The sequence below is a fragment of the Rhipicephalus sanguineus genome, chromosome 4 (genome assembly GCF_013339695.2).
Source record: "Rhipicephalus sanguineus isolate Rsan-2018 chromosome 4, BIME_Rsan_1.4, whole genome shotgun sequence".
Lineage (NCBI taxonomy): Eukaryota > Metazoa > Arthropoda > Arachnida > Ixodida > Ixodidae > Rhipicephalus > Rhipicephalus sanguineus.
The window spans coordinates 22,262,115-22,289,905 of record NC_051179.1 but is presented as its reverse complement, the minus strand read 5'-3'; the positions used below and the strand labels follow the sequence as shown (position 1 = coordinate 22,289,905).

The window sequence follows — 27,791 nt, the reverse complement described above, 5'->3', positions numbered from 1 at the left end:
CCACAATAACAGACACAACTATATACTCGATTACAACTTAAGAAAAAATTCGGCAGATCCCACGCCTTATGGGAATCGGTTTCATGCTGCATTTTTCGGCTAATGCAAATTGCTACGCATATTAAGAGTTAAAGGTTCGTCATTACCAGGGGCGTATCCATAATTTTTTTTTCGGGGAGGGGGGGGGGGTTCAACCATACTTTATGTATATTCGTGCGTGCGTTTGTATGCGTGCGTGTATATATATATACGCAAGCAAATTTGAAAATTGCCAGGGGGGGGGGATTGAACCCCCCCCCCCCCCGCCTTCGCTACGCCCCTGGTCGTTACTAAGGTCGACTGAGCAGCGATGTCAGAATCCCTGACGAAATTCACCAGGACGTTCAAGTTTCCGACCTAAAACCAGTAGACACAAACGTGTGTTTGTGTGAAAAAAACTATCTGAAGCACTTCAGCTGACGTCACGAAAATGAGTAAGGGCTATTGGATGGGACATTCATGGAAATTGCCTGTGGGAGGGGGATAGCGATGGCTGTGGGCGGAGCTGACATTTTTTTCTTACGTTGTATCTGAACTAAAGCTGCCGGAAGATTAAGTCGGAAAACACGCAAGAAAACACAGACAGGTGGCGACGCCGTCCTGAGGTTCGCGCGCCAACTTGCCGTGACGTAACAGATTTTGACGTCGTCTGCTAGCGCCTATACGTTGATTCTGGATCGGTAAAAGTGGATTATACCGGTGTCACATAGTGCACTGCTGACCGCGACTAAGCCTGATCAGGATCAAATTTCTCAACCTTGATTAGCTCCCTTCTGCAGCATGCGTATAGGTGCCAATCACGATAACGAAATTCGATCCGGATCAGGCCCCATCGCGATCAAAAGTGACCGTGTGACACCGCTATTACATTGCGTTCCCTAATACATAAGCCAACTTTCAGAAAACTTTATTGAGTGTCAGAGTGCGAAAGACCCTCCAGGGTGGCCAATAGTGGGTATGGTGTTCGGCTGCTGACCCGAAGGTCGCGGGATCGAATCCAGGGCGCGGCGGCCGCATTTCGATGGAGGCAAATATGATAGAGGCCCGTGTGCTTAGATTTAGGTGCACGTTAAAGAACCCCAGGTGGTCGAAATTTCCAGAGCCATACACTACGGCGTCTCTCATAATCATATAACGTGGTTTTGGGACGTTAAACCCCAACAGTTATTGTTATTAAAATGTGAGAGAAGGAAGACTTCGAAATCAGTGACGTAAAGAATCTGCGTGAAAATCTGGCCGAGTGGCCGGCTATAGCGAACGCTTCCGAAGAGGTGTTCAAACGAGCGAGTGTTATCGTATCCCCGGAGGGGGCTAGAGGCCCAAGAATCACGTGCGCCATTACATTGTCACGAAACCAAGATAAGATGAACTAGAGAAGGCAAGTGTAGAATAGATTTATAACGAAGCCTTCAGAGATAAAGGGGGTAGCCAATCCAGGAAAGCGAGGAAAGGATAAGCCTCGAAAACAGAGTGGAGAGGATTGGCCCGAGGGGGTGAGAAAATGAAGCATAGGATGCGACGTGTTATTAATGGCCGGCTATAAATTTGGTCGACCCCAAAGATCCGGAGCGCCGATGTGGTGGCGTCGTGTCGCGCGCCACACCACCCTGTTGTGCACTAAATAGCGCTTCTTGATGTAGGTCGATGGGATGGCAAGCGATTTGACCCTACAGGGTCGAGGGAACCCGGAGGGCGCCTCCAGTGGCGATACACACGCCGTTCAGATGTGGTCTCCGCAGTGAGGGATACATACGACTGACCGTGCCAGTGCGGCCTATTGCCATCACACAACCATAGTGGGCATATACAGCTCCCGCGTATATTACGCATACGAAATGCCTATCGCCAGACTGTTTTAGTCATGAGAGCACAACGACCCACTTCGATACATTTCCAGATGTGCACTGTTTAAGACACGAAGGAGCGTAAAGAATGCCAACTGCAGTATCTCGTTGCGCAGTCGGCCTGAGCAAAACACGGCCGTAAAATGACGTCGTACAAAAGCCCACGAGACCTTCTCCGAGAGAGAGGCGCGTGGAGGGGGAACGATGACGTTATCATGTGACGTCGTCATGATGTCACAGGTCACCGAAATTCATGACCTCTCATGGTGCTGTCATCAGACGGCATCGTCGCTTGGTCAAAGGTCAGCCGATCCCGAGTGTAGGACAAGTATCGAGAATGTCAAGTATCAATTTTGTAACGGTATACTGTGTCATCAAAAGACAATATCGTGTCATCTCATATGGTATCGTGCACCATGTCCCATTACGGCGTGTCGTGCAGCTGCGTGTCATGCCAAAGAGTGACGAAGCACAGACTCGAAACCGAACACACGGGTCCCAAACTGTAGGCATTGCATGAATCCGAAAGATCGGGTGAGTGTGACTAGAACTCTCTTTCGCAAATGTGTAGAAGATACGCCCCATGTGCCAGCCACCAGCATTTATTGCTTTTCCGTTATCTCCTCCAGCTCTTGGTGTCCAGGAAATGACATCCAGATGTCGACAACCATAACGGTGGCGCCCTTACTACAAGGCGACGCGAAGTTAGCACATACACCGTACCTCGCTAAAGTTGTACGGCATCTCCCGGTCGCGCACGTAGGTCGATTAAGTCTGCTCGAATGTGCTCGGCATTTAGTTCCGCTCTGGGCGTCCCTACGGCGAACCGGAAACGTCCTCTCCGCCAGCTCATTTCCGTTTCGCGAAGCTCTAAATGTGCTAGCCTTTATATCAGTGCCCCCCACGCGCAGTAGTTGCATGAGTTTCGCTTCGCTAGTGCCCATCTTATAGCAACTCCCAAAATGTCTACCCTCCACTAGATCAATTTTCCTCACTTCTTTTCTCTCTTTTTTTTTTTTTCGTTGCCGCGACGTACGCTCCAAAGGAGCTATCATTCTTTGAATATTTATCGGTAGCACACGGATACCAACTGTACAGTTTACAAAGTGACTGAATTGATGAACTATTGCACACGGAAGGGTTCCCTTCAGGCTCGGTGGCTGTGAATCTGTCTGTTGAACAATGACGAGGTACGTACAAGCCTTGTACAAAAAAAAAAACAAAAAACGTTAGCGATTAGGTACATACAGTTGATGCGGACATACAATTATAATGCCTATTCCCGTTTAGACAAAACCAATCCACCTTCCATGTTATTTCTCAACAACCTCCGCATGGCATATATCTTCTCTCTGACTAAGGTGGAGAACAAAAATAAGAAAGGGAACTTAACAGCCACACGTTTGCAGCACGAAGCCACAAGGAAATCTATGCGGATTTCTCGGAAAGAAAAGCTTTCTTAGTTGCTGAAAAGTTGGTCCTGGTCTGGGTATCGAACCTGGAACCAACACCTTTCAGGGGCGATTGCTCTACCAAAAGGCGTTGGTCCCGGGTTCGATCCCCGGACCAGGGCGAATTTTTCGGCAAGTTCTTTCTGAGAAACCTTCTTCTGAGAAATCTGTATGGATTTCCTTGCGGCCTCTTTCTGAGAAATTCGTATGGATATTTTCTTGTGGCTTCGTGCTACAAAAGAGTGGTTGCCAGTTACCCTTTCTTAACCTTTCCGCCACCTTGCGGGATTCCGCAGAACAGATCTGCAAAAGAAAAAGAAAAGACAAAGAGAAAGAAAATGATGCGAGAACTAAACGCGGACAAACGAGTATCAAACGAAGAAGTCATAAATGGGCCTCTCCTTACGCTGCTGCAAACTGCCACGACGTGTAACTATCCTCCACTAACCGTGACGAGCGAAGAGAGCGAGTGAGAGACCTGCAAGAGAGGAGTGTGGCAGGGTGCAAGCACCAAGCGGCAGAGCCCGGAAGGGCCGGCCCCAGCGCTCAAAATTATTGCGACCAGGTGATGTCAGCGGGAGCTTCCGGAAGCGTGACCAGGAATGCGGCGCAGTCCCTATACATGAGGCTCCACTGCGCATGCATGCAAAACGTGCGGTTGAGCCGAGCGCCCTTTGATTTTTGACGTCGGAATTGTAGCATACACAGGGTCCAGCAGCAGCCTTTCTTTTGGCGAGACTTGCATGTTGTGTATGCAGGGGCGGTGGTCTAAATGTGTGTGGCCGGCCGCTAAATGCTCTATGTTCTTTGTGCCTACTTCTTGTCCATCATCCACCTCGTCCTTATCGTTTTCTCTCTCGCTGTCTCTCTCTCTCGAATAAAAAAAAACACTAACACACTGAGTCCCTTACGTATTCGCCCAAGATGACTCGAAGGCGAGAGCCATCTTCTACTTTTTTTTCCCTCTCAGCTGATGTATTGATCCTCCCCTTCCCCTTTTTGCACTGCCTTCAGGATCGGAGGCATTGCAAGCGTTCTGCAACTCACCTGGTTTTGCACTGCCTCCGTGATCGGCCCACCTTTGACCAAGCGACGATGTCATCTGATGAGGTCACCATGTCACTTCACGTTACGTGACTTCATGACGGCGTCATAGTGACGCCATGATGACGTCACAAATTCTGCCAGTCTGTGACGTCATGCGGTGGTGTCATCAAGCGATGGTTATTTTTAGCATCACTCGTGTTGACGCCGCAGACGCGGGACACCGACGCCGCAGACGGTCCATATTCGCGTTTGGTGAGGCATCTAACGCAGTGCATCAAGAAGAAACTTGAGCGACATTCATGGGAGCTATAGTATTTAATTAACGAGGCGAGCTCGAATCGGTCACCTCGGGAGATGGCGAGAGGCTGGAGGCGGCTGCCAGCGTTCGTCTGCAGCTTGTAAAACTGGCGCTCGTTCTCTTTTCTTTTCTTTTTTTCAAGTCCCTCTTTGAGTACGGGCGCTGAAACGATTGTTCGAGAAAGAAAAGGCCCGCTTCACCGTCCAAGCCATTCTTAATCTTTTCTCGGAAACTTCCGTGTGTCTCGCGAATTTCACGGTGGAGGAGTTGCGTGAGAAACAAACGAATGCATAACTTTTATTTAAGCAAGAGTGTGCCTGTGCTGGCGTGTTAGAAGATGGGTAAGCGCAAAGAAAGAAAGAAAGAAAGAAAGAAAGAAAGAAAGAAAGAAAGAAAGAAAGAAAGAAAGAAAGAAAGAAAGAAAGAAAGAAAGAAAGAAAGAAAGAAAGAAAGAAAGAAAGAAAGAAAGAAAGAAAGAAAGAAAACAACAGATTGAAAAACAAGAGCGAAAAGGAAAAGCTGGTGCATAAAGAGGTGGGAAGGGAAAGGGGGGGGGGGGTGGAGCATGTCGTTTTTGTTGAACCATGACCTGAATTCCCGAACGCGCACGTGCTTAGGGTGGAGCTCTGTACTCAAGGGCTCCAGCTCCGGGTGACAAGTAAAGAGAAAGATGAACAGGTCAACAAATGCTTAAACAAGTTGGTTCTAGAGGGGCCTCCACTCCTCAGCCGGTACGTGACCGAGCAGTTCAACTTACGCAGCAATTTGGAACATCCATGACGCTGCCGTTCATGATCAGATGCCGCGTTGCAGGCGGTTATATAAGCAACGTCGAAGAAAATATTCCGTCGAATACCATACAGATTTACGCCACATATTATTGGAAATTAATCTACAGCGTTAAGGTCGCATGTTGCTCACACAAAACACACCACATATGATGGCCGCCCACTTGGGGCCCAAAAGCACACAGAAGTAGCATCAGTCCGCACCATATCATGCGTTCAAGGTCACAATGGTCCATCTAAAAATGGAAGGAGTATAGCGGGGAAGAAAGAAGCTGGAGAGTGCCATGCGCGGAATAACATGGAAACACTCGGAAAGAAAAAAAGATGTCGCCCAACGTGGGGCTCGAACCCACGACCCTGAGATTAAGAGTCTCATGCTCTACCGACTGAGCTAGCCGGGCACACAGAGTCACGATAAGTGTGGAACATCTTGTGTGTTCTAGATCAGAATGGTTCACCCAAAAGGAGAAGGATAGCGGGGAAGGAAGAAGCTGGAGAGTGCGATGCGCGGAATAACATGGAAACACTCGGAAAGAGAGAAAAAAAAAATGTCGCCCAACGTGGGGCTCGAACCCACGACCCTGAGATTAAGAGTCTCATGCTCTACCGACTGAGCTAGCCGGGCACACAGAGTCAGCATAAGTGTGGAACATCTTGCGTGTTCTAGATCAGAATGGTTCACCCAAAAGGAGAAGGATAGCGGGGAAGGAAGAAGCTGGAGAGTGCGATGCGCGGAATAACATGGAAACACTCGGAAAGAAAAAAAGAAGGTGTCGCCCAACGTGGGGCTCGAACCCATGACCCTGAGATTAAGAGTTTCATGCTCTACCGACTGAGCTAGCCGGGCACACAGAGTCAGCATAAGTGTGGAACATCTTGCGTGTTCTAGATCGGAATGGTTCGCCCAAAAGGAGAAGGAGTATAGCGGGGAAGGAAGAAGCTGGAGAGTGCGATGCGCGGAATAACATGGAAACACTCGGAAAGAGAGAAATAATAATGTCGCCCAACGTGGGGCTCGAACCCACGACCCTGAGATTAAGAGTCTCATGCTCTACCGACTGAGCTAGCCGGGCACACAGAGTCAGCATAAGTGTGGAACATCTTGCGTGTTCTAGATCAGAATGGTTCGCCCAAAAGGAGAAGGAGTATAGCGGGGAAGGAAGAAGCTGGAGAGTGCAATGCGCGGAATAACATGGAAACACTCGGAAAGAGAGAAATAAAAATGTCGCCCAACGTGGGGCTCGAACCCACGACCCTGAGATTAAGAGTTTCATGATATACCGACTGAGCTAGCCGGGCACACAGAGTCAGCATAAGTGTGGAACATCTTGCGTGTTCTAGATCAGAATGGTTCACCCAAAAGGAGAAGGAGTATAGCGGGGAAGGAAGAAGCTGGAGAGTGCGATGCGCGGAATAACATGGAAACACTCGGAAAGAAAAAAAGAAGATGTCGCCCAACGTGGGGCTCGAACCCACGACCCTGAGATTAAGAGTCTCATGCTCTACCGACTGAGCTAGCCGGGCACACAGAGTCAGCATAAGTGTGGAACATCTTGCGTGTTCTAGATCAGAATGGTTCGCCCAAAAGGAGAAGGAGTATAGCGGGGAAGGAAGAAGCTGGAGAGTGCGATGCGCGGAATAACATGGAAACACTCGGAAAGAGAGAAATAAAAATGTCGCCCAACGTGGGGCTCGAACCCACGACCCTGAGATTAAGAGTTTCATGCTATACCGCCTGAGCTAGCCGGGCACACAGAGTCAGCATAAGTGTGGAACATCTTGCGTGTTCTAGATCAGAATGGTTCACCCAAAAGGAGAAGGAGTATAGCGGGGAAGGAAGAAGCTGGAGAGTGCGATGCGCGGAATAACATGGAAACACTCGGAAAGAAAAAAAGAAGATGTCGCCCAACGTGGGGCTCGAACCCACGACCCTGAGATTAAGAGTCTCATGCTCTACCGACTGAGCTAGCCGGGCACACAGAGTCAGCATAAGTGTGGAACATCTTGCGTGTTCTAGATCAGAATGGTTCGCCCAAAAGGAGAAGAAGTATAGCGGGGAAGGAAGAAGCTGGAGAGTGCGATGCGCGGAGTAACGTGGAAACACTCGGAAAGAGAGAAAAAAAAAATATGTCGCCCAACGTGGGGCTCGAACCCACGACCCTGAGATTAAGAGTCTCATGCTCTACCGACTGAGCTAGCCGGGCACACAGAGTCAGCATAAGTGTGGAACATCTTACGTGTTCTAGATCAGAATGGTTCGCCCAAAAGGAGAAGGAGTATAGCGGGGAAGAAGAAGCTGGAGAGTGCGATGCGCGGAGAGTGGAACTCAAAGAGAGAAAAAAAAAGATGCGCCCAACGTGGGGCTACCCACGACTGAGATTAAGAGTCTAGCCTACCGACTGGCACCGGGCACAGAGTCTGCATAAGTGTGGAAACATCTTGCGTGTTCTAGATCAGAATGGTTCACCCAAAAGGAGAAGGAGTATAGCGGGGAAGCAAGAAGCTGGAGAGTGCGATGCGCGGAGTAACGTGGAAACACTCGGAAAGAGAGAAAAAAAAAAGATGTCGCCCAACGTGGGGCTCGAACCCACGACCCTGAGATTAAGAGTCTCATGCTCTACCGACTGAGCTAGCCGGGCACACAGAATCTGCCTAAGTGTGTGAAACATCTTGCGTGTTCTGATCAGAATGGTTCACCCAAAGAGAGAGAAGGAGCAATATAGAGGAGAGTGCGGGGAGTAATAGTGGAAACACTCGAAAGAGAGAAAAAAAAAAGATGTCGCCCAACGTGGGGCTCGAACCCACGACCCTGAGATTAAGAGTCTCATGCTCTACCGACTGAGCTAGCGGGCACATAGAGTCTGCATAAGTGTGGAAACATCTTGCGTGTTCCTAGATCAGAATGTTCACCCAAAAGGAGAAGAGTAGCGGGGAAGGCAGAAGATGGAGAGTGCCATGCGCGGAGTAACGTGGAAACACTCGGAAAGAGAGAAAAAAAAGATGTCGCCCAACGTGGGGCTCGAACCCACGGACCCTGAGATTAAGAGTCTCATGCTCTACCGACTGAGCTAGCCGGGCACATAGAATCTGCCGTAAGTGGAACATCTTGCGTGTTCCTGATCAGAATGGTTCACCCAAAGAGAGAAGGAGTATAGCGGGGAAGCAATAAGATGGAGAGTGCGATGCGCGGAGTAACGTGGAAACACTCGGAAAGAGAGAAAAAAAAAGATGTCGCCCAACGTGGGGCTCGAACCCACGACCCTGAGATAGAGTCTCATGCTCTACCGACTGAGCTAGCCGGGCACATAGAATCTGCCTAAGTGTGAAACATCTTGCGTGTTCCTGATCAGAATGGTTCACCCAAAGAGAGAAGGAGTATAGCGGGGAAGCAATAAGATGGAGAGTGCGATGCGCGGAGTAACGTGGAAACACTCGGAAAGAGAGAAAAAAAAAAGATGTCGCCCAACGTGGGGCTCGAACCCACGACCCTGAGATTAAGGGTCTCATGCTCTACCGACTGAGCTAGCCGGGCACATAGAATCTGCGTAAGTGTGAAACATCTTGCGTGTTCCTGATCACAATGGTTCACCCAAAGAGAGAAGGAGTATAGCGGGGAAGCAATAAGATGGAGAGTGCGATGCGCGGAGTAACGTGGAAACACTCGGAAAGAGAGAAAAAAAAAGATGTCGCCCAACGTGGGGCTCGAACCCACGACCCTGAGATTAAGAGTCTCATGCTCTACCGACTGAGCTAGCCGGGCACATAGAATCTGCCTAAGTGTGAAACATCTTGCGTGTTCCTGATCAGAATGGTTCACCCAAAGAGAGAAGGAGTATAGCGGGGAAGCAATAAGATGGAGAGTGCGATGCGCGGAGTAACGTGGAAACACTCGGAAAGAGAGAAAAAAAAAGATGTCGCCCAACGTGGGGCTCGAACCCACGACCCTGAGATTAAGAGTCTCATGCTCTACCGACTGAGCTAGCCGGGCACATAGAATCTGCCTAAGTGTGAAACATCTTGCGTGTTCCTGATCAGAATGGTTCACCCAAAGAGAGAAGGAGTATAGCGGGGAAGCAGTAAGATGGAGAGTGCGATGCGCGGAGTAACGTGGAAACACTCGGAAAGAGAGAAAAAAAAAGATGTCGCCCAACGTGGGGCTCGAACCCACGACCCTGAGATTAAGAGTCTCATGCTCTACCGACTGAGCTAGCCGGGCACATAGAATCTGCCTAAGTGTGAAACATCTTGCGTGTTCCTGATCAGAATGGTTCACCCAAAGAGAGAAGGAGTATAGCGGGGAAGCAATAAGATGGAGAGTGCGATGCGCGGAGTAACGTGGAAACACTCGGAAAGAGAGAAAAAAAAAGACGTCGCCCAACGTGGGGCTCGAACCCACGACCCTGAGATTAAGAGTCTCATGCTCTACCGACTGAGCTAGCCGGGCACATAGAATCTGCCTAAGTGTGAAACATCTTGCGTGTTCCTGATCAGAATGGTTCACCCAAAGAGAGAAGGAGTATAGCGGGGAAGCAATAAGATGGAGAGTGCGATGCGCGGAGTAACGTGGAAACACTCGGAAAGAGAGAAAAAAAAGATGTCGCCCAACGTGGGGCTCGAACCCACGACCCTGAGATTAAGAGTCTCATGCTCTACCGACTGAGCTAGCCGGGCACATAGAATCTGCCTAAGTGTGAAATATCTTGCGTGTTCCTGATCAGAATGGTTCACCCAAAGAGAGAAGGAGTATAGCGGGGAAGCAATAAGATGGAGAGTGCGATGCGCGGAGTAACGTGGAAACACTCGGAAAGAGAGAGAAAAAAAAAGATGTCGCCCAACGTGGGGCTCGAACCCACGACCCTGAGATTAAGAGTCTCATGCTCTACCGACTGAGCTAGCCGGGCACATAGAATCTGCCTAAGTGTGAAACATCTTGCGTGTTCCTGATCAGAATGGTTCACCCAAAGAGAGAAGGAGTATAGCGGGGAAGCAATAAGATGGAGAGTGCGATGCGCGGAGTAACGTGGAAACACTCGGAAAGAGAGAAAAAAAAAGATGTCGCCCAACGTGGGGCTCGAACCCACGACCCTGAGATTAAGAGTCTCATGCTCTACCGACTGAGCTAGCCGGGCACATAGAATCTGCCTAAGTGTGAAACATCTTGCGTGTTCCTGATCAGAATGGTTCACCCAAAGAGAGGAGTATAGCGGGGAAGCAATAAGATGGAGAGTGCGATGCGCGGAGTAACGTGGAAACACTCGGAAAGAGAGAAAAAAAAAGATGTCGCCCAACGTGGGGCTCGAACCCACGACCCTGAGATTAAGAGTCTCATGCTCTACCGACTGAGCTAGCCGGGCACATAGAATCTGCCTAAGTGTGAAACATCTTGCGTGTTCCTGATCAGAATGGTTCACCCAAAGAGAGAAGGAGTATAGCGGGGAAGCAATAAGATGGAGAGTGCGATGCGCGGAGTAACGTGGAAACACTCGGAAAGAGAGAAAAAAAAAAGATGTCGCCCAACGTGGGGCTCGAACCCACGACCCTGAGATTAAGAGTCTCATGCTCTACCGACTGAGCTAGCCGGGCTTTTCTTTTTTTTTTTTTGATTTATTGCCTGGCTTGGACATTGTACAGGGCAGTCATATCACACTCACATAATACAATACAAAGGAAAAGGAACAAGCATTGCCATCAGTCCCATTTGGACTGATGTTGTCCTCTTAAAAATACTTAAGGGTTGCCAGAGGTTCAAACCTTGACAACCATTCTGGCTCGATATCCTGTATTTTACTACACTCAATGAATGCAGACATGCTTTGCCTGAAATAAATTACTGCTGGTTTTGCATCCGGGTCGAAGTGGTATCCGGCCATTCGCGCACGCCATATGCAGTGGAGACCGGTCAACATCACTACATCAAATGGGACCCCCTCATCATTCTTTACTGCGAGATACCTTATCCCGTGGTGATCCAGTGGAAAATCCTTCTTTATTGTCCTCTGCAAAATGTCCCAGAAATGTACCCCTTCCCAACAATGCAAGAAAACATGGTCTATTGTTTCTGGTTTCTTACATATCAAGCAGTGTGACCCCCATGGTGTAAAAAAGCCCCGTTCCTCTGTGAAAGTCTTTACTGATAGTGTTCCTGTGTGTAACTTGAAGAAAAATGTTTTCACCCCTGTAGGTACCTGCATGTTTCTCACCCGCTTCAGTACATTTTGTCCCGGTCTTCCACTGTATATGGCCCTGTACAATGGTACGGGAAAAACCATATCACATACATCTTTGTACAATTCTTTTCTTCTAACACTTGCTAGATAATCCAAAGAAAAACGAACAGATAAAAAACGTACACTGTCTACCACTTCCTTGAGATAGCCACGCAACGTCACGGGCCGGCTATCCGTAGTGACAACAAGTTCTGGTAAGGCACTGCCTAACCTGAGCTGGCATACCGTACGCAAAAACGGATCCCTGACGTCACGGAAAAACAAAAATCTATTTACTAATTGTCTCACAAATAGGTGCGCCAAACCGAGACCCCCATCCTTCACGCGCCTGAACAAATTGGTCCGTCTGCACCTTTCCCATTCAGAGCCCCATATAAACACTGCGAACACTCTGTGCAGCCTTTGCACGTTGATCCTTGAACAATGTAGCACCTGCATTACATACCACAGTTTAGTGATAAAAAACATGTTGCACACAGTAGCCCTAGCAAAAACAGGCAGGTTCATGCCTTTCCACCTGTCTGCTTTTTCCTTCGTCTCTTTTGTTTGACGCGACCAATACTCCTCGCTGCCGTTATAACATTCCAGGGGAACACCGAGGTACCTTGTCGGTGTTTCCGTCCAGTGCACATTCGCAAAATGGTCCGGCTTTGAAGGCCACCTTCCGTGCCAAAGCCCAGGAGATTTCCCCCAGTTTACGCGGCTCCCTGTGACGCTACAAAAATGTTTCACAACACTTATCGTTTCCTCTACACTTTCTTTGTTCGTACAACACACCGCAATGTCATCTGCATATGCCAGCTGCTTAACTTCCACTGCCGCCAAGCTGAAGCCACGTATTTTTTCGTTTTCAGTTATCGCTAAGCACATCGCTTCGATGTAAATACAAAACAAAAGTGGACTGAGGGGGCAGCCTTGACGCACAGAACGCATTACGTGAATGGGGGCCCCCAGAGACTTATTAACAATTAAACGTGTTGTGCAGTTCTGGTACGCCAAGGCCACTCCCTCCTTGATGATGGAACCAACATTAATATGATCTAGGATGGCAAACAAAATATCATGCGCAACACAATCAAAAGCTTTCTCCAGGTCTATCTGGAGCACAGCAACGCCAAGTAAATCCTCGTCACAACACTCTAGCACACACCGCATCTTGTGAATGTTTGAGCTAATAGTTCTGCCTTTGATTCCACAAGTTTGGTGCTCTCCAACAATTTCTTTAATGACACCTTGAAGTCGCGCTGCCAGAACCTTCATAAAAATCTTGTAGTCAACATTGGTCAGCGATATGGGCCTATACGATGTCACCAGTTTAAGTTTTTCCCCTTCGTCCGTTTTAGGAATTAATATCGTATGCGCTTTGCTGAAGGAGGGCGGCAGAGTTTTCCGTTCGTACGCCTCATTGAACAGCTCAGCTAACCCCGGGGACAGTTCTGTTCTAAACGTCTTATACCACGCTGCGGTTAGGCCATCGGGTCCCGGTGACTTTCCGGGGTTCAGATGACCAATCGCGCGTTCCACTTCGCCTTCCGTTATTCTGCCTTCTAAAAGCTTTTTTGTGTCGTCACTAAGCCGCGGCAAGCGCTTAAGAAACTTCTTTAAAACCATGTACATTCGCTTTTCGAACTGCAAAAAGTGACTGATAATACGCAAAAAAGGCCCGTTCGATGGTTTCATTGTCGCTCGCGAGAGTCCCGTTGCAATAGACCTTATCGATGTGGTTTCGGCGTCCTTGCGCTTTTTCGAGACCAAGCGCCCTTTTTGTGGGCGTCTCACCCGCGGCAAGATCATTTGCTCGAGCGCGAACCCAGGCGCCTTGATAACGCTCTCTGTCATGCAGTTCTAATTTTTCCTTGACACTGCGCACCTCGTCTTTACAAGTCCCAGGCTCCCGACTTTCTAGGGCTATCAGCTGCTGCAGTGTTTTCTTAAGACTTCTTTCTTTTATTTGCGCTTCGAATTTTAGCGTGCTCGATCTGTCTAGCGCTTTCATTTTCACCTTCTGCTTTAAACACTCCCATTTCTCTACTACTGTTTCCGTTTTTTCCATAAGCACTTCATTAATGGTCTCGTGCACTGCTTCTAAAAATGGTTCATCTTTTAATAACAATGCGTTCAGTTTCCATAAATCCCAGTTGAAAGCCTTACGCTGTTTCTTCATGCCTATGCGACATACAACCAAACAGTGATCTGAAAACGACACTGGCTCAACCGAAAAATCGTGACACATAGGCAATATATCTAGGGATAGGTATATGCGGTCTAAACGCGCATGGCTATTGCCTTGAAATCGCGTGTAGATCACTTCGCGATTTGCTGCGACACATTCATACACGTCTTCGAAATCATTTTCGTTTATTAATTTGCCTAGCACGTCACTGCTTTTGTCACGAACGCCAGTGCTATTGACTCTATCGCGAGCCCTTAAAACACGGTTAAAATCCCCTAACAAAACCACCCTCTTATTACTCTTTGTCCACTGAAACAGGTTAGAAAAAAACTGAGCACGCTCTTCTACACTATTCGGTGCGTATACGCATATAACTCTGAATTCAGTGGCACCATAAACAAAGTCACAATAAACAATTCTGCCTGACTGGCATGAAAAAACACTTTGCACAAGAAGGCTTTGCAATTTTTTCACAAAAAGAACACAACCCGCGGACGTTCCTATCGCGTGGCTTACGACCGCGTAATATCGGTCAGTGAAACGGCGCACCATGCTCCCGGTCTCCTCCTCTCCGTCTACCTTGGTTTCCTGGACGGCTAGGACGTCTATGTCTTGGTCTGTGAGCAACCGCAAGAGCTGACTGCCTACGCCTAGCCGCCAACCCTCTGACGTTAAGCGTAGCTATGCTGAATGGCGGAGTCAATGCCATGGTGACTTATTCGCTAAAGGAGTAGGCCCGGAGCATGGTGCTTACCTTTCACGACCAGCCCGCGGCTAGCCGCCTCCAGGACCATCCTGCTTCCCGGCGCTGTTTTCTTTTGCCTTGACCGCCAGTCTCCTGTCTGTGGGGACTTTCGGCTTAGGTTTGAGACTAAGCCGCCTCCCTTGCGGCGCCTTCGCAGGCGGCTCCTGGCTGTTGGTGGACGACGCCCCGTCCAGCTCCCCCGAGTCGTCGAGTGGACACTTTAGCGTGGCGCTGGTCACGCACATCTTGTCCTCGCTGTCCGCCGCCGTCTCTCCCTGACCCTCCGTTGTGTTGGCTGCCCCCACTGGAACCACGTCCGTCTCGACCCGCTCAGGCTCGACCGCTGACGGGACGCTGGCCGGTGTAGTCAAATGCTGGAGAGCCTCCGGAACCTTGGGTGTGTCTGCCGGCGCCGCCCCTCCAGTAGTCACAGGAACCGCTGGGCTGCCGGCTCCTTCAGCGGCCTCCTCCGTCTCTGCCGCGTCCATGACGTGCTCGGCAACCACCTCTCTCTTCGCTGGTCCTGTTGCAGAGGCATACGTCCTAACACAGTCGGCTTCGACGTGCCCGATGCGTCTACAACTGGAGCAACGTGGTACCTTGCACTCGCGGCGGACATGCCCTGTGCCTTGGCAGCGCAAGCACTGCATCGGCCGTCCAGGCACGACAACCAGGGCCAGCTCCCCGTCCACGCGGATCTGGTGTGGAAGGTCCTCCACCATGAGACCACTCTTCAACTTGAGCAGGACTGTCCTCGTGGTTGAGCACTTGTCTGCCATGCCCGGGACCCGCCACCGCTCACGGCTCACTTCCACCACCTTTCCAAATGCTGCCAGTGAAGCCCGCACATCTTCGTCGCTCACCCCGTGCAGCAGCCAGTGCAGCCTAAGCTTCACCTGCTGGTCCTGCGGGTCGACGACGACGCAACGCCTCCCCTTCACCTGGAGCTCCTTCAGTGCAAGTAGGCGTTTCATGGGAGCACCGTCGTTGAAGGTCACCGCCCACAAGTGGTTTATCTGATACGCGCCGAGGCTCACCACATCGGGCAGCAGGCCCGTCGGCGTCAGCGCATCCCGAAAATCTTCAACCTTGTAAGGCCTGGCCCTGACATCTCCGTGTAAAAACACGGTGTTATTGATAAGTTTTCCTTTTGGCAGCTGTGGCAAAATAAACTGATATTCCTTGTCTTCCGTATTCCTGTTTCCGCGGCCCATAGTGGCCTCTATCGCCGCTCCGCCGGAGCCCATGACACTGCGATCCGTTCAGCACGGCTGCCGGAAGCAGAATGTGACTGAGCTAGCCGGGCACACGGAGTCAGGATAAGTGTGGAACATCTTGCGTGTTCTAGATCAGAATGGTTCACCCAAAGGGAGAAGGAGTATAGCGGGGAAGGAAGAAGCTGGAGAGTGCGATGCGCGGAATAACATGGAAACACTCGGAAAGAGAGAAAAAAAACGTCGCCCAACGTGGGGCTCGAACCCACGACCCTGAGATTAAGAGTCTCATGCTCTACCGACTGAGCTAGCCGGGCTTTTTTCTTTCTTTATTGAACTGAGCTAGCCGGGCACACGGAGTCAGGATAGGTGTGGAACATCTTGCGTGTTCTAGATCAGAATGGTTCACCCAAAAGGAGAAGGAGTATAGCGGGGAAGGGAGAAGCTGGAGAGTGCGATGCGCGGAATAACATGGAAACACTCAGAAAGAGAGAAAAAAAAAAACGCCGCCCAACGTGGGGCTCGAACCCACGACCCTGAGATTAAGAGTCTCATGCTCTACCGACTGAGCTAGCCGGGCTTTTTTCTTTCTTTATTGAACTGAGCTAGCCGGGCACACGGAGTCAGGATAAGTGTGGAACATCTTGCGTGTTCTAGATCAGAATGGTTCACCCAAAGGGAGAAGGAGTATAGCGGGGAAGGAAGAAGCTGGAGAGTGCGATGCGCGGAATAACATAGAAACACTCGGGAAGAGAGAAAAAAAACGTCGCCCAACGTGGGGCTCGAACCCACGACCCTGAGATTAAGAGTCTCATGCTCTACCGACTGAGCTAGCCGGGCTTTTTTCTTTCTTTATTGAACTGAGCTAGCCAGGCACACGGAGTCAGGATAGGTGTGGAACATCTTGCGTGTTCTAGATCAGAATGGTTCACCCAAAAGGAGAAGGAGTATAGCGGGGAAGGGAGAAGCTGGAGAGTGCGATGCGCGGAATAACATGGAAACACTCGGAAAGAGAGAAAAAAAAAACGCCGCCCAACGTGGGGCTCGAACCCACGACCCTGAGATTAAGAGTCTCATGCTCTACCGACTGAGCTAGCCGGGCTTTTTTCTTTCTTTATTGAACTGAGCTAGCCAGGCACACGGAGTCAGGATAGGTGTGGAACATCTTGCGTGTTCTAGATCAGAATGGTTCACCCAAAAGGAGAAGGAGTATAGCGGGGAAGGGAGAAGCTGGAGAGTGCGATGCGCGGAATAACATGGAAACACTCGGAAAGAGAGAAAAAAAAAACGCCGCCCAACGTGGGGCTCGAACCCACGACCCTGAGATTAAGAGTCTCATGCTCTACCGACTGAGCTAGCCGGGCTTTTTTCTTTCTTTATTGAACTGAGCTAGCCGGGCACACGGAGTCAGGATAAGTGTGGAACATCTTGCGTGTTCTAGATCAGAATGGTTCACCCAAAAGGAGAAGGAGTATAGCGGGGAAGGAAGAAGCTGGAGAGTGCGATGCGCGGAATAACATGGAAACACTCGGAAAGAGAGAAAAAAAACGTCGCCCAACGTGGGGCTCGAACCCACGACCCTGAGATTAAGAGTCTCATGCTCTACCGACTGAGCTAGCCGGGCTTTTTTCTTTCTTTATTGAACTGAGCTAGCCGGGCACACGGAGTCAGGATAAGTGTGGAACATCTTGCGTGTTCTAGATCAGAATGGTTCACCCAAAGGGAGAAGGAGTATAGCGGGGAAGGGAGAAGCTGGAGAGTGCGATGCGCGGAATAACATGGAAACACTCGGAAAGAGAGAAAAAAAAAAACGCCGCCCAACGTGGGGCTCGAACCCACGACCCTGAGATTAAGAGTCTCATGCTCTACCGACTGAGCTAGCCGGGCTTTTTTCTTTCTTTATTGAACTGAGCTAGCCGGGCACACGGAGTCAGGATAAGTGTGGAACATCTTGCGTGTTCTAGATCAGAATGGTTCACCCAAAGGGAGAAGGAGTATAGCGGGGAAGGAAGAAGCTGGAGAGTGCGATGCGCGGAATAACATGGAAACACTCGGAAAGAGAGAAAAAAAACGTCGCCCAACGTGGGGCTCGAACCCACGACCCTGAGATTAAGAGTCTCATGCTCTACCGACTGAGCTAGCCGGGCTTTTTTCTTTCTTTATTGAACTGAGCTAGCCAGGCACACGGAGTCAGGATAGGTGTGGAACATCTTGCGTGTTCTAGATCAGAATGGTTCACCCAAAAGGAGAAGGAGTATAGCGGGGAAGGGAGAAGCTGGAGAGTGCGATGCGCGGAATAACATGGAAACACTCGGAAAGAGAGAAAAAAAAAACGCCGCCCAACGTGGGGCTCGAACCCACGACCCTGAGATTAAGAGTCTCATGCTCTACCGACTGAGCTAGCCGGGCTTTTTTCTTTCTTTATTGAACTGAGCTAGCCGGGCACACGGAGTCAGGATAAGTGTGGAACATCTTGCGTGTTCTAGATCAGAATGGTTCACCCAAAAGGAGAAGGAGTATAGCGGGGAAGGAAGAAGCTGGAGAGTGCGATGCGCGGAATAACATTGAAACACTCGGAAAGAGAGAAAAAAATAACGTCGCCCAACGTGGGGCTCGAACCCACGACCCTGAGATTAAGAGTCTCATGCTCTACCGACTGAGCTAGCCGGGCACACCGAGTAAGGATAAGTGTGGAACATCTTGCGTGTTCTAGATCAAAATGGTTCACCCAAAGGGAGAAGGAGTATAGCGGGGAAGCTTGCTGCGGTGACACTTGGCCCCCTTGCTCCCCGCCCCTGATGGAGGACCTTGCGCATGCCTATGCTGAACCCTTAAAAGTGCGTGGCCCAGTAGACATGGGATTTTTGTCGCTAAAATCGCTTGTTCTGAAGTCTGGTTACGGCGACGGCCGATTGCTGAATGGGACAGAATGCAAAGATCCCTCGCGTACTGTACTTAATACTATATATATATATTAGTCTGTCATAGTTTAATTGGGGACATCCTCTGCTATGGCGCTTCTCACATTACCTACATCGATGCTTCGGAGTTTTGAATCCCGTTATTCAATGAGACAGCAAGGACAACCGTGACCATTTCTGGACAAATGATTTTCAATAACATGAATCCATAAACACTGCGTCACCTTTCGGTTGTTCCATGGGAACGACAGAAGTTTTACGGTGCCCCAGTTAAGAATCTAGCCTAGGCAAGCATTCAAGACAGTGCGGGTCCGCTGTGTTAAAGGAGCTTCCTGGATAGTCTGGGGGCAGGACATGCCTCGGCTCATTAATTTCTCAAATAAAAAGTATAAATGCGAGTGTGTACTACATTCAATGCCGCCAGGCTTACAGAAGCATCGAAGAATGCGGCGAAATGTTCCGCCCCACCTCGGCGCTCTGTAATAACCACCTTGGTGCAAAAGAGTGATCGTCCCCAATCTGGCTCTAGGTTTTTGACGTCAAATTCCCACGCCCCTCCCACCCTTATGCGGACGTCATCCCCGATAGTATCGCTCCAGCGGACGACTCTATTGTTCGCCGAGGCACCATCGCGTTCCAGTACTGCAGACGTTAAACGCCTACAGCAACCACCGCCCTGTGAAGATGCTCGCTGGCTCGTCGCTTGCAGTCATTAACGACGCGATAGCGGCCATAGCAACAATGCAGCGCCTGCATAGTTCCGCTGAAGAAGGACGTGCATTTCGGATACACTACGTGAGTGAAGCGGTTGCCACGAATGATCGCTCTCATTCATATGTGCATGTCGTGTATATTCGGCAGTATACTAGGCATATACATCTGCGAAATTAGACCATCGGCAAGAATGCATATCCACTTGAAGCATACGCGTATCGTCTTTGTCTTTTTTATTCATGTTACCTGTGCACTGTATTTCACATGTAGTGTGCAACGGTGGTCAAGAGGCTACGGAAGGACTTCGGTCAGCGAAATGTATTAACGCCGCGCGTATCGTGGCCGGCTTTCATAAAAGGTTCGAGAACAACGTACACAAGCAACTCAACACATTTTCATTACATTTAGGGTATGGTCAATCGTATGGACTTATTACTCATTAACAACACAGTTTGATTTTTTTTTTGGGTGGGGGGGGGGGAGTCAGAGGCAGTCGCTCATTACTCAGCCTAGACAAAGATCACCAAGTTTGGGCATGTTGGTAAGACGTGCTAGAATCTAAAAGCGCCGTGGACAGAGAAGAGGCTTCAGACACACAGCGCTCGTGCGTCTTGAGTTTTTTCTCTGTCCTCGTCTTAGGCGCTTTTAATTTCTATAGAAAGAACAATTTCGCGTACTTGGTGGTAAAAGGGCCAAACTATGCGTGTTTCACTTCTATGCGTGCGTCACTATGTGTGATTAGGACCGTGGGTGTCACTTCTTGCTTTGTCCATTGTGTTAAGCGCTGTTTTAATTTATCATCCAAGTTATATTTCTTTCTGCCAACGGAGCTGCTACAAAAGGTCTCGCTAGACGGCCTTCCCAGCGGTGCACGCTGTGTACGAGACCGAGCTGACCGAGCATATATGGCTGATTTATAACCTGAAGGATATACCTATGTTTGGGCGGCTGCGAGCTGCAGTGGTGTTAACAGCCGCACCCCTCCAAGCGGCAAGATTTAGAAATGCGATACTGCGCTTCGAGTTAGCTCTTGGCTCCCAAGGGTTAAGGAGGAAACAAAGCACGCTTCAAGAGCGATATGTAAAACACGTCCTCATTTTGAACACTCTTGTCCGTGCATGATTGAGCTAGCTAGGTTTTGCATCAATTTGTATACGTTGTTCGGCGTCGAATGTTTTCAAACCGCCCTGCATCTACGTATACAGCTCCTAATCTCAAGACCAGCTGGTTCCGTTTCTGGCATGTCAGCCATTTGATATCGCATGCGAGTGCAGAAAAAAGTATAGGGTATAGGTCCTGGCCGAAGATATACCAGAGTCAGTTAATAAAGACAAGAGCTGTGTCGGAGGAGAGATTGCGATTGTGGTAAACTTGTACACCGTGACGCCTTTCGGCGCTAAAGCGCAAGCCATGTAAATTTCGAAGATCATCGCGACGCTGCCTTTTAGACATCGGCCATATATATATATGGCCGATGACATCGGCATATATATATATATATATATATATATATATATATATATATATATATATATATATATATATATATATATATATATTATATATATATATATATATATATATATTACTGATTTGATTTCACTGATTTCTTCTTTACCCGTTTTACATTACTGTTTCTCTCATTCGTTAAACTTCAGTCGCAGTCACTGCGACTGACGAACCCAATTTTTGGCCGGTGACTGACCAATGGTCTCTTGACTAACAATAAGCTAGCAGCTGCAAGCATCAGCAGTGTGGATGTATATATGACACATTTCTACACTTAGGGCAGCGGATCTACGCTGACACATACAGCGATGTTTAGACGTGCAGATTGTGCCTCAATGCAAGTGTTTAGGCAGCGTTAATAAACGCAATTACACTGCGGTTCACAGACGACACGCCCGCCACGACGGTCTAATGGTTACAGACCCGAAAGACGCGGGATTAGCATCGAGAGCTGCAACGCTCATTTGGCAGCGTTAATAAATACGATTACCGTGCTTAAAGGACGATACGTGCTCACACGTCGGTGAGCTCGAGCGCCGTTCGACGAAGGTCGAACGTAAGTCGAATGCCTTATCGCCGGTGTATCTCGTTCAGGAACAAGTTTTTCTCTTATTATTCTCCGACCTCCGTCAACGAGAGCAGATATCAGAGTGTAGGGCCGTTCGATCGACGACGATTCGCCTCGCCAAAACGTAATGGCTTCATCGCGGCTCTTACGCGTTCGCACAAGCCGCCGCCGTCGTCGCCAAAGCAATTTGAGCACCGCGAGCGCGGCACGTGCTCTTGACGTCCGCACAAGCGTGGTCGATCGTCGACTTCGACATATCGGCGTCGCGATAACTTCCAAGCGCTGTCTTGCAGGCTTGAGCAAAAGTTGCGCGTTGAGTGGAATTCCTCCGCCATGCGCCGCCGCGGTGAGAGGAAATGTTGTTCCCGATCAAAAACGATTTACAAACTGCTCTGGCTGCAGCTGTCACCCTCCATACCTAAGACTTGGCCCCGTTCTTTTTACTTGTTTGTTTGTTTCTTGTCGAATCGGTGCTGGCTAGCTTCCTGTTCGCGCTTTGCTCTAAATGACTTCCTGTGCCAAACGGTCAACGCGAATGCAAATCGCTTCGATTTTACTTTACTGGCGCGCGTTATATCTCGTGCGTGCAACAAACCGACGCGGCGCGTTTGTAATCGGTCCAGTGGCTAGCGGAGACAGAAACGTTGACACGCTTCTTTCTTTCTTTCAGACCGAAACACGCAGGACACAGAAAGACGTAGCAGCGGTATGGCATATTTCATAGGCAGTACATAGGTTAACCGCAACGCTTGTAGACAGCGGCGTAGCTTTCTGACTTTGCCCGCGGGATGGCGCAGCTGGAATAATAATTGCTAGGGTTTAACGTGCCAGAATCACGATATGAATATGAAGCGATGAAAAATCTTTGGAACACGGGGGGTCGTGGGCCCAATCGCTTAAAGGTTCCATCTTACCCTAAACTTCTAGCTTATTTGCATATGATTGTGAGGCATGCCGTAGTAAGGGTGTCCGGATTAATTTCGACCGGCCTGGCGTTCTTTGAACGTGCGCCTATAAATCTAAGCACACGGGTGTTCTTCTGCACTTCGCCCCCACCGAAAAGCGGCCGCCGGGACCGGGAATCGAACCCGCGTCCTCGGGCTTAGCAGCGCGACACCTTACATGCCAAGCTATAGCGGGGCCGGTGGGATGCTGGAAGCCTAACTATCCGGGCTCTGAGGGAGGCACGAAAGAATTAATTCCGCTGATGCTCTGATCAAAAACATGGAAGTTTATTTACGCAAGGTTCGTCATTCCAGCAGCGACGCAGGCCGAAAAGAGCACCCTCCCCCCCCCCCCCCCCCCCCCAACCCACCCACCCACCCATCTTTGTTAATGACACCGGTGCTTCTTGTAGTTTGTAGTTGTTCTTGTAGTCCTTTCGCGCTGTTTCCCTCCAAAAATTGTAGTTTAGTGCGTAGTATAACAGCTACACTCTAAGGAAGAAAATAAAAGGGGGATGTTTGACTCTTTTTCCCAGGTATATAACTCTCATATAGATAACTATATACAGGTGAAATCTCTTTCGGAGAGCCGTGTGACGCACGACTCTTCAAAAGAGAGTTATATGTGAGAGTTATATATGTGAAAAAAAGAAGAGTCAAAGGTCTCTTTTTTTTTAAAGTGTATATCAAGTACATTCAAGGCAGTATAGCTCTCATCTGGCACATTCTACGCGGCAGCTTCCGGAGGTGTCGCGCGCATGCGGTGTGTCCCGCGCCGGTTACGCAGCTAGAGGGGTTTCAGTGTGAGTTTATTTCACCACAATTTTTATGTTGTCTGCACTGTGTGGACACTTGTACATATAAAGTAGTACTGACTGTGGTGTGAAATGCGGGAAACAAAGCTGCGAATGAAACGCAGCTGGACTGACCCCGCGATAACGGGCGCAAGTGAACTCCAACGAGAAATCCAAAGAGGTTGTTTCGTGCGCTGCGCTAGATAAGTGTTTTGCGACACGGCCGTCCGTTCTCGCTTTCGCCGTTTTTTCCAATTAGCCTCGCGCAAACACCGACCCGGAGGCGCCGTATATACTAAATTACCGGGGCATGTTTGTGGAACGGGTCGACATCGGTGCGCTGTCGTCGGTGTGCGCGAGCGAGTTCCGACGCCAAATAAATGGCTGCGACACACTTCGTTTCTTTTGATTGAAGGAAGGGAGATAATGTATTCGGACGTGTGTTTGGTACATGGAGGCGAGCAATGAAAATATGAGAGCGAGGGAGTATACGTGAAAAAAGAAAGAGAGAGATGAAGGGGGATGGTTGAGAGGTTATGGGTTGGCAAGGGCGGGTTTGTTACGGGTTGGCACCTAGCGTGGTTTTGTACATGCCTCCAGGATCGGAAGCATTGCAAGCTTTCTGCACCTCACCCGGTATTGCACTGCCTGTGGGATCGACACACCTTTGTAAATGCGATTTCGTGTGAACAGCGTCATCACGTACCGTCATCTTACGTGACGTCACAGCTATACACAGCTACGTTTGCTCGAACTCCGACACTCAGACTCGCCTAAATTCTACTCAGAGACTCAGACTCGAGGGTCGGTCCGAGTAGGCATACGTGAATGAGTCAGCTCATCAGTGAGCTTGTCGGTCGACACTTTAAGTTCTATTCTTCGTTATTTCCAGAGAATTCTGTGACTTTGACTCCTTGGAGTGAGTAGAACCCAAGCCACAGGCGCGCAGCCCGAAATGTTTTTGTTTAGGGGTATATAGGGTGGAGGCGTTCAACCACACTAAATTGATGTTCGTGTGTGTGTTTGTATACACACGTATATACACATGCAAATCGAAAATTTTCGTGGGGGGAGGGTGGTTTGAACCCCCCCCCCCCACACACACACACATACACACACGCTTGGCTATGCCATTGGGCACACACACGACACGACGGTATCGTGTGTTCGGACACCTACTGCATGAGCGAGCAACGTATGAGCACTACTTAACTCTTTGTGTGCCCTTATAAAAGTCGCTGCTCCATTAAACGCCATTCCGTCAGCATTTGGCCGCGGTGACGTCACTATACCAGCGGAATAATCCCACGTGCGCATGCCATTTGATATATGAATGCCAGTGTCCCTTCTACGGCCTGACGAAAGGCAGGCACTCGAAACGTTTTACTATTCACGTCCTTCGGCGCCAGTCGCGTAGGAAAATTTCCGAGTCGCGGCGCCAGTGTGGACCGTTAAAGAGTTACTACTACGCACATAGACGAGCCTTATATGCACTCAACGCGGAATCATCACTATACAGCGTGGTTTACAAAAAGCCATCGTCACAACATCCATGCATAAACGAGATGTCTTGTGCCGGAGCAACGTTTTTCTAGGGCGAGCGTCTGGTAGCTGTCACGAGAGCATTCCGCGACGCGACGGCGTCATCTGAATATAATGCGCAGCTGTTACAAATTAAGCGCCGGCAATCTGGCTGTCTGTGTACTTGCGATAAGAAAACAGGAAGCAAACAGACTATCAGAACCGTTCTGTTTGATGCATGCGTAGCACAATCTCGTATGCTGCAGCTCATCAAACCACGTGCTACATGTTTTAGAAGCCAAGCATACACACCGCCAGCTGGATGACATACCACCAAGGACATACAGCCATTCATGGATAGTAATAAACTTTTCCTCATCGCCTTACCAACACGAGCAGTGAGTGCACTAAATTCGCGCACGCCCGACACCTCCTAAGTGCTCGAAACACCACATTTATGCGGCAATCAATTCCGTCCACTCAAAGTTTACTTGCACAATCTTTGCACATTCATAATCGCGAAATGCGTGCGCCTGCAGAATGGATTGATAATTTTCGGTTGTTGAGCAAGTTCCGTCAAATTCTGGACTACGGGCGAGAATAATAACTTAACGTGTAGGAATATCAATCAATCAATCACCTCTTGCCTATCACGCCTGCAAATAACCTGCCCACTAACTCAAAGAAACGTGTGTGGTGTAAAACGATGCGAAAAACGGTCTAAGAGCCCCCCCCCCCCCTCCAGACACACACACATGACGACATGCCGACCTCAAAAGCCGACGCTGCATGCTGAGCCAGATTTACAAAGGCAGAAAGGGGGTGAGTGGGGGCGTGGCGGCCCCCCACCCCTAATTATCTGCGGGGGGCGCCAAGTCTAACCCATACCTTTACATAGTCGGACCTGCCGGTCGTTGTGTATTGTGCAAGGGTATGGCCATGCATGTTTTGACGATTATGGCAGCCGAGGACCACTGATGGTACATTCCAAGAACGGTTTGCTTCCCATCTTTACCCCCGGAAAGCCGGGGCCCAGAGAATACATGCCGTTGGGAGCAGCACGTCATCGCTTCATTTTCATTTTTGCATCCATTGCGAAGCTTGTGTTCTTATGACTCGACCACGGGAGAGGGGGGGGGGGCTCCGGGGAGACTACCCCCTTCCTCCCCCCAATATAATGTAGAGCTCTGCGCACGCGTATGCTCGTGCGTATTACGGAAAACGATTAATAACAGATAATTTCGCGTTTCCTTATGGCAGACAATTTGATCGGGCTCGTTGGTACGAATCCGTGGCGGCGCAACCGCGTTAGTATTCTCCTAAGGGCACACTTTTTTTTTTCCCCCACGGACTGCTCGGGCATATCGAGTTGAAAAATTAGTTCGTACCGCTTGCAATTTCCTGAAAGGGAAATCGATATCGTGAAAGACGTCTCAGACAGCGTAAACCCTGCGTTGTATTCTTCATGAGACGTGACACCATTTCCATGGCTTTTTATTTCCACGCGTGATATATCGAAGTGCTGCCACTCTCTACTGGCGCTAAGAGGACGTATACATCATAATCCGGCCAGTGGACCGATCATACGATCCTTCCATAAATTATGCACGGACCTGCGGGCATCTCTCCGAGCGCGATGATTTCCCAGGCGTATTCGAAAAAGAATTCGACTTATATACACATGTATATACATACGGAGGTGGGGTTCTGGAACGCATTGGCATCGGTGATGAGAACGACGTCGTCCACGCAGAAGCTCAGTATCGACTGTGCTTCGAACACGAACGGTTCAGTGGCTTTATTGTTAATTTACCAAGAAGCACGAACGAACAGCAGCTAGGAAAATGTGACAGCGTCCCCTGAAGTATATGCGGCACAGCGCACAAATATAATACAGTAAAGCGCTGTGGATGCTTCTATATGCACAAATATATAGCTTGCTCCCAAATTAATGAACCTGTTATCATACTTCTAGTCGCTTGCGCATTTATCACCAAGCGACACGCGCGCTTGCTTATTTACCTTCTTACCCGCCTCGGTGCTCCAGTGGTTATGGCACTCGAGTGCTGACTCGAAGGTCGCGGGATCGAATCCCGGCCGTGGCGGCCGCATTTCTCTGGAGGCGAAATACTAGAGGCCCGCGGGTACTTAGATTTAGGTGCACGTTAAATAACCCCAGGTGGTCGAGATTGAAGGAATGTCGTTAGTGCAAAGCTACGCAATAAAGTGCGTGGATTACGCTGTAGCGTTACAAACAAAGCGTCTAGAGTTCGGTGCAACAAAACCACATCACTTTTTGGAACGACCATGCATAAGCGCTGGCTCTAAAGCGAAGCATAACGTTCATATTCTGCGGGAGCATGGGGAAACACCGTACAGACAGCCGTCTCCCTTTGCGCAATGCACTGGAATAAGCACGATAACCGCAGGGCCAGCCATGCGGTCATGTTTTTACATCATTATTTTGTGACAGGGATATGAAGGAGGGGGCAAGGGGAGAATGCCGTCATTATTTATTCAAGGTTCTCGCGCAGGCTGTTACAAATGGCGAGCCATCAATCACTGATCCCCGCGATCCGCTATGGAACATGAATCAGCGTTCGTTGCCTCGATGTGCAAGATTCAACTACAGAACCGCGTTTCTTCCATACACACACCACGAGCTCCTGCAATCTCTTGCACGGTTCAGTTAACTGTCGCCGCTCTATCAAGGTGGAAGTGAGAATTCAACGTGTCTGCGCTATCGTCTGCTGGCGTTTATTCAAGTGTTAATCGCTAAAAAAAGCAAGTGCTGCGTTCAACCGCCTTCGAGTTGCTGTTTATGGCTCCCGAGGCGACATGGAGCAGAACACGACGGACACACGAAACGTGTGAAGTGTGTCCATTGTGTTAATAAACGCATTGCGCTTGGTTGCTTTAACTCATCATCATCATCATCATCATCATCATCATCATCATCACCAGCCTGTCTACGCCCACTGCAAGGTAAAGGCC

General features: G+C 49.3%; 33 non-coding genes across 33 annotated transcripts; all 33 read right to left on the bottom strand.

The window, feature by feature from the left end:
- Window positions 1–5,795: 5,795 nt before the first annotated feature.
- Window positions 5,796–5,868, bottom strand: Trnak-cuu (transfer RNA lysine (anticodon CUU)). Its single transcript has one exon. It is a non-coding gene; the product is annotated as a tRNA-Lys (tRNA).
- A 151-nt stretch (window positions 5,869–6,019) lies between these two features.
- Trnak-cuu (transfer RNA lysine (anticodon CUU)) lies at window positions 6,020–6,092 on the bottom strand. Its single transcript has one exon. It is a non-coding gene; the product is annotated as a tRNA-Lys (tRNA).
- A 149-nt stretch (window positions 6,093–6,241) lies between these two features.
- Window positions 6,242–6,314, bottom strand: Trnak-cuu (transfer RNA lysine (anticodon CUU)). The gene has a single exon. It is a non-coding gene; the product is annotated as a tRNA-Lys (tRNA).
- Window positions 6,315–6,467: 153 nt separating this feature from the next.
- On the bottom strand, window positions 6,468–6,540 carry Trnak-cuu (transfer RNA lysine (anticodon CUU)). Its single transcript has one exon. It is a non-coding gene; the product is annotated as a tRNA-Lys (tRNA).
- Window positions 6,541–6,693: 153 nt separating this feature from the next.
- On the bottom strand, window positions 6,694–6,766 carry Trnak-cuu (transfer RNA lysine (anticodon CUU)). The gene has a single exon. It is a non-coding gene; the product is annotated as a tRNA-Lys (tRNA).
- Window positions 6,767–6,918: 152 nt separating this feature from the next.
- On the bottom strand, window positions 6,919–6,991 carry Trnak-cuu (transfer RNA lysine (anticodon CUU)). Its single transcript has one exon. It is a non-coding gene; the product is annotated as a tRNA-Lys (tRNA).
- A 153-nt stretch (window positions 6,992–7,144) lies between these two features.
- Trnak-cuu (transfer RNA lysine (anticodon CUU)) lies at window positions 7,145–7,217 on the bottom strand. Its single transcript has one exon. It is a non-coding gene; the product is annotated as a tRNA-Lys (tRNA).
- A 152-nt stretch (window positions 7,218–7,369) lies between these two features.
- Window positions 7,370–7,442, bottom strand: Trnak-cuu (transfer RNA lysine (anticodon CUU)). The gene has a single exon. It is a non-coding gene; the product is annotated as a tRNA-Lys (tRNA).
- A 156-nt stretch (window positions 7,443–7,598) lies between these two features.
- Window positions 7,599–7,671, bottom strand: Trnak-cuu (transfer RNA lysine (anticodon CUU)). The gene has a single exon. It is a non-coding gene; the product is annotated as a tRNA-Lys (tRNA).
- A 362-nt stretch (window positions 7,672–8,033) lies between these two features.
- Trnak-cuu (transfer RNA lysine (anticodon CUU)) lies at window positions 8,034–8,106 on the bottom strand. The gene has a single exon. It is a non-coding gene; the product is annotated as a tRNA-Lys (tRNA).
- A 141-nt stretch (window positions 8,107–8,247) lies between these two features.
- On the bottom strand, window positions 8,248–8,319 carry Trnak-cuu (transfer RNA lysine (anticodon CUU)). The gene has a single exon. It is a non-coding gene; the product is annotated as a tRNA-Lys (tRNA).
- Window positions 8,320–8,471: 152 nt separating this feature from the next.
- Window positions 8,472–8,545, bottom strand: Trnak-cuu (transfer RNA lysine (anticodon CUU)). The gene has a single exon. It is a non-coding gene; the product is annotated as a tRNA-Lys (tRNA).
- A 154-nt stretch (window positions 8,546–8,699) lies between these two features.
- On the bottom strand, window positions 8,700–8,770 carry Trnar-ucu (transfer RNA arginine (anticodon UCU)). The gene has a single exon. It is a non-coding gene; the product is annotated as a tRNA-Arg (tRNA).
- Window positions 8,771–8,926: 156 nt separating this feature from the next.
- On the bottom strand, window positions 8,927–8,999 carry Trnak-cuu (transfer RNA lysine (anticodon CUU)). Its single transcript has one exon. It is a non-coding gene; the product is annotated as a tRNA-Lys (tRNA).
- Window positions 9,000–9,154: 155 nt separating this feature from the next.
- Window positions 9,155–9,227, bottom strand: Trnak-cuu (transfer RNA lysine (anticodon CUU)). Its single transcript has one exon. It is a non-coding gene; the product is annotated as a tRNA-Lys (tRNA).
- A 155-nt stretch (window positions 9,228–9,382) lies between these two features.
- Trnak-cuu (transfer RNA lysine (anticodon CUU)) lies at window positions 9,383–9,455 on the bottom strand. The gene has a single exon. It is a non-coding gene; the product is annotated as a tRNA-Lys (tRNA).
- A 155-nt stretch (window positions 9,456–9,610) lies between these two features.
- On the bottom strand, window positions 9,611–9,683 carry Trnak-cuu (transfer RNA lysine (anticodon CUU)). Its single transcript has one exon. It is a non-coding gene; the product is annotated as a tRNA-Lys (tRNA).
- Window positions 9,684–9,838: 155 nt separating this feature from the next.
- On the bottom strand, window positions 9,839–9,911 carry Trnak-cuu (transfer RNA lysine (anticodon CUU)). Its single transcript has one exon. It is a non-coding gene; the product is annotated as a tRNA-Lys (tRNA).
- A 154-nt stretch (window positions 9,912–10,065) lies between these two features.
- Window positions 10,066–10,138, bottom strand: Trnak-cuu (transfer RNA lysine (anticodon CUU)). The gene has a single exon. It is a non-coding gene; the product is annotated as a tRNA-Lys (tRNA).
- A 157-nt stretch (window positions 10,139–10,295) lies between these two features.
- Window positions 10,296–10,368, bottom strand: Trnak-cuu (transfer RNA lysine (anticodon CUU)). Its single transcript has one exon. It is a non-coding gene; the product is annotated as a tRNA-Lys (tRNA).
- A 155-nt stretch (window positions 10,369–10,523) lies between these two features.
- On the bottom strand, window positions 10,524–10,596 carry Trnak-cuu (transfer RNA lysine (anticodon CUU)). The gene has a single exon. It is a non-coding gene; the product is annotated as a tRNA-Lys (tRNA).
- Window positions 10,597–10,748: 152 nt separating this feature from the next.
- Window positions 10,749–10,821, bottom strand: Trnak-cuu (transfer RNA lysine (anticodon CUU)). Its single transcript has one exon. It is a non-coding gene; the product is annotated as a tRNA-Lys (tRNA).
- A 156-nt stretch (window positions 10,822–10,977) lies between these two features.
- On the bottom strand, window positions 10,978–11,050 carry Trnak-cuu (transfer RNA lysine (anticodon CUU)). Its single transcript has one exon. It is a non-coding gene; the product is annotated as a tRNA-Lys (tRNA).
- A 5,020-nt stretch (window positions 11,051–16,070) lies between these two features.
- On the bottom strand, window positions 16,071–16,143 carry Trnak-cuu (transfer RNA lysine (anticodon CUU)). The gene has a single exon. It is a non-coding gene; the product is annotated as a tRNA-Lys (tRNA).
- A 190-nt stretch (window positions 16,144–16,333) lies between these two features.
- Window positions 16,334–16,406, bottom strand: Trnak-cuu (transfer RNA lysine (anticodon CUU)). Its single transcript has one exon. It is a non-coding gene; the product is annotated as a tRNA-Lys (tRNA).
- A 187-nt stretch (window positions 16,407–16,593) lies between these two features.
- On the bottom strand, window positions 16,594–16,666 carry Trnak-cuu (transfer RNA lysine (anticodon CUU)). Its single transcript has one exon. It is a non-coding gene; the product is annotated as a tRNA-Lys (tRNA).
- Window positions 16,667–16,855: 189 nt separating this feature from the next.
- On the bottom strand, window positions 16,856–16,928 carry Trnak-cuu (transfer RNA lysine (anticodon CUU)). Its single transcript has one exon. It is a non-coding gene; the product is annotated as a tRNA-Lys (tRNA).
- A 189-nt stretch (window positions 16,929–17,117) lies between these two features.
- Window positions 17,118–17,190, bottom strand: Trnak-cuu (transfer RNA lysine (anticodon CUU)). The gene has a single exon. It is a non-coding gene; the product is annotated as a tRNA-Lys (tRNA).
- A 187-nt stretch (window positions 17,191–17,377) lies between these two features.
- Trnak-cuu (transfer RNA lysine (anticodon CUU)) lies at window positions 17,378–17,450 on the bottom strand. Its single transcript has one exon. It is a non-coding gene; the product is annotated as a tRNA-Lys (tRNA).
- Window positions 17,451–17,640: 190 nt separating this feature from the next.
- Trnak-cuu (transfer RNA lysine (anticodon CUU)) lies at window positions 17,641–17,713 on the bottom strand. The gene has a single exon. It is a non-coding gene; the product is annotated as a tRNA-Lys (tRNA).
- Window positions 17,714–17,900: 187 nt separating this feature from the next.
- Trnak-cuu (transfer RNA lysine (anticodon CUU)) lies at window positions 17,901–17,973 on the bottom strand. Its single transcript has one exon. It is a non-coding gene; the product is annotated as a tRNA-Lys (tRNA).
- Window positions 17,974–18,162: 189 nt separating this feature from the next.
- Trnak-cuu (transfer RNA lysine (anticodon CUU)) lies at window positions 18,163–18,235 on the bottom strand. The gene has a single exon. It is a non-coding gene; the product is annotated as a tRNA-Lys (tRNA).
- Window positions 18,236–18,424: 189 nt separating this feature from the next.
- On the bottom strand, window positions 18,425–18,497 carry Trnak-cuu (transfer RNA lysine (anticodon CUU)). Its single transcript has one exon. It is a non-coding gene; the product is annotated as a tRNA-Lys (tRNA).
- Window positions 18,498–27,791: the final 9,294 nt, after the last annotated feature.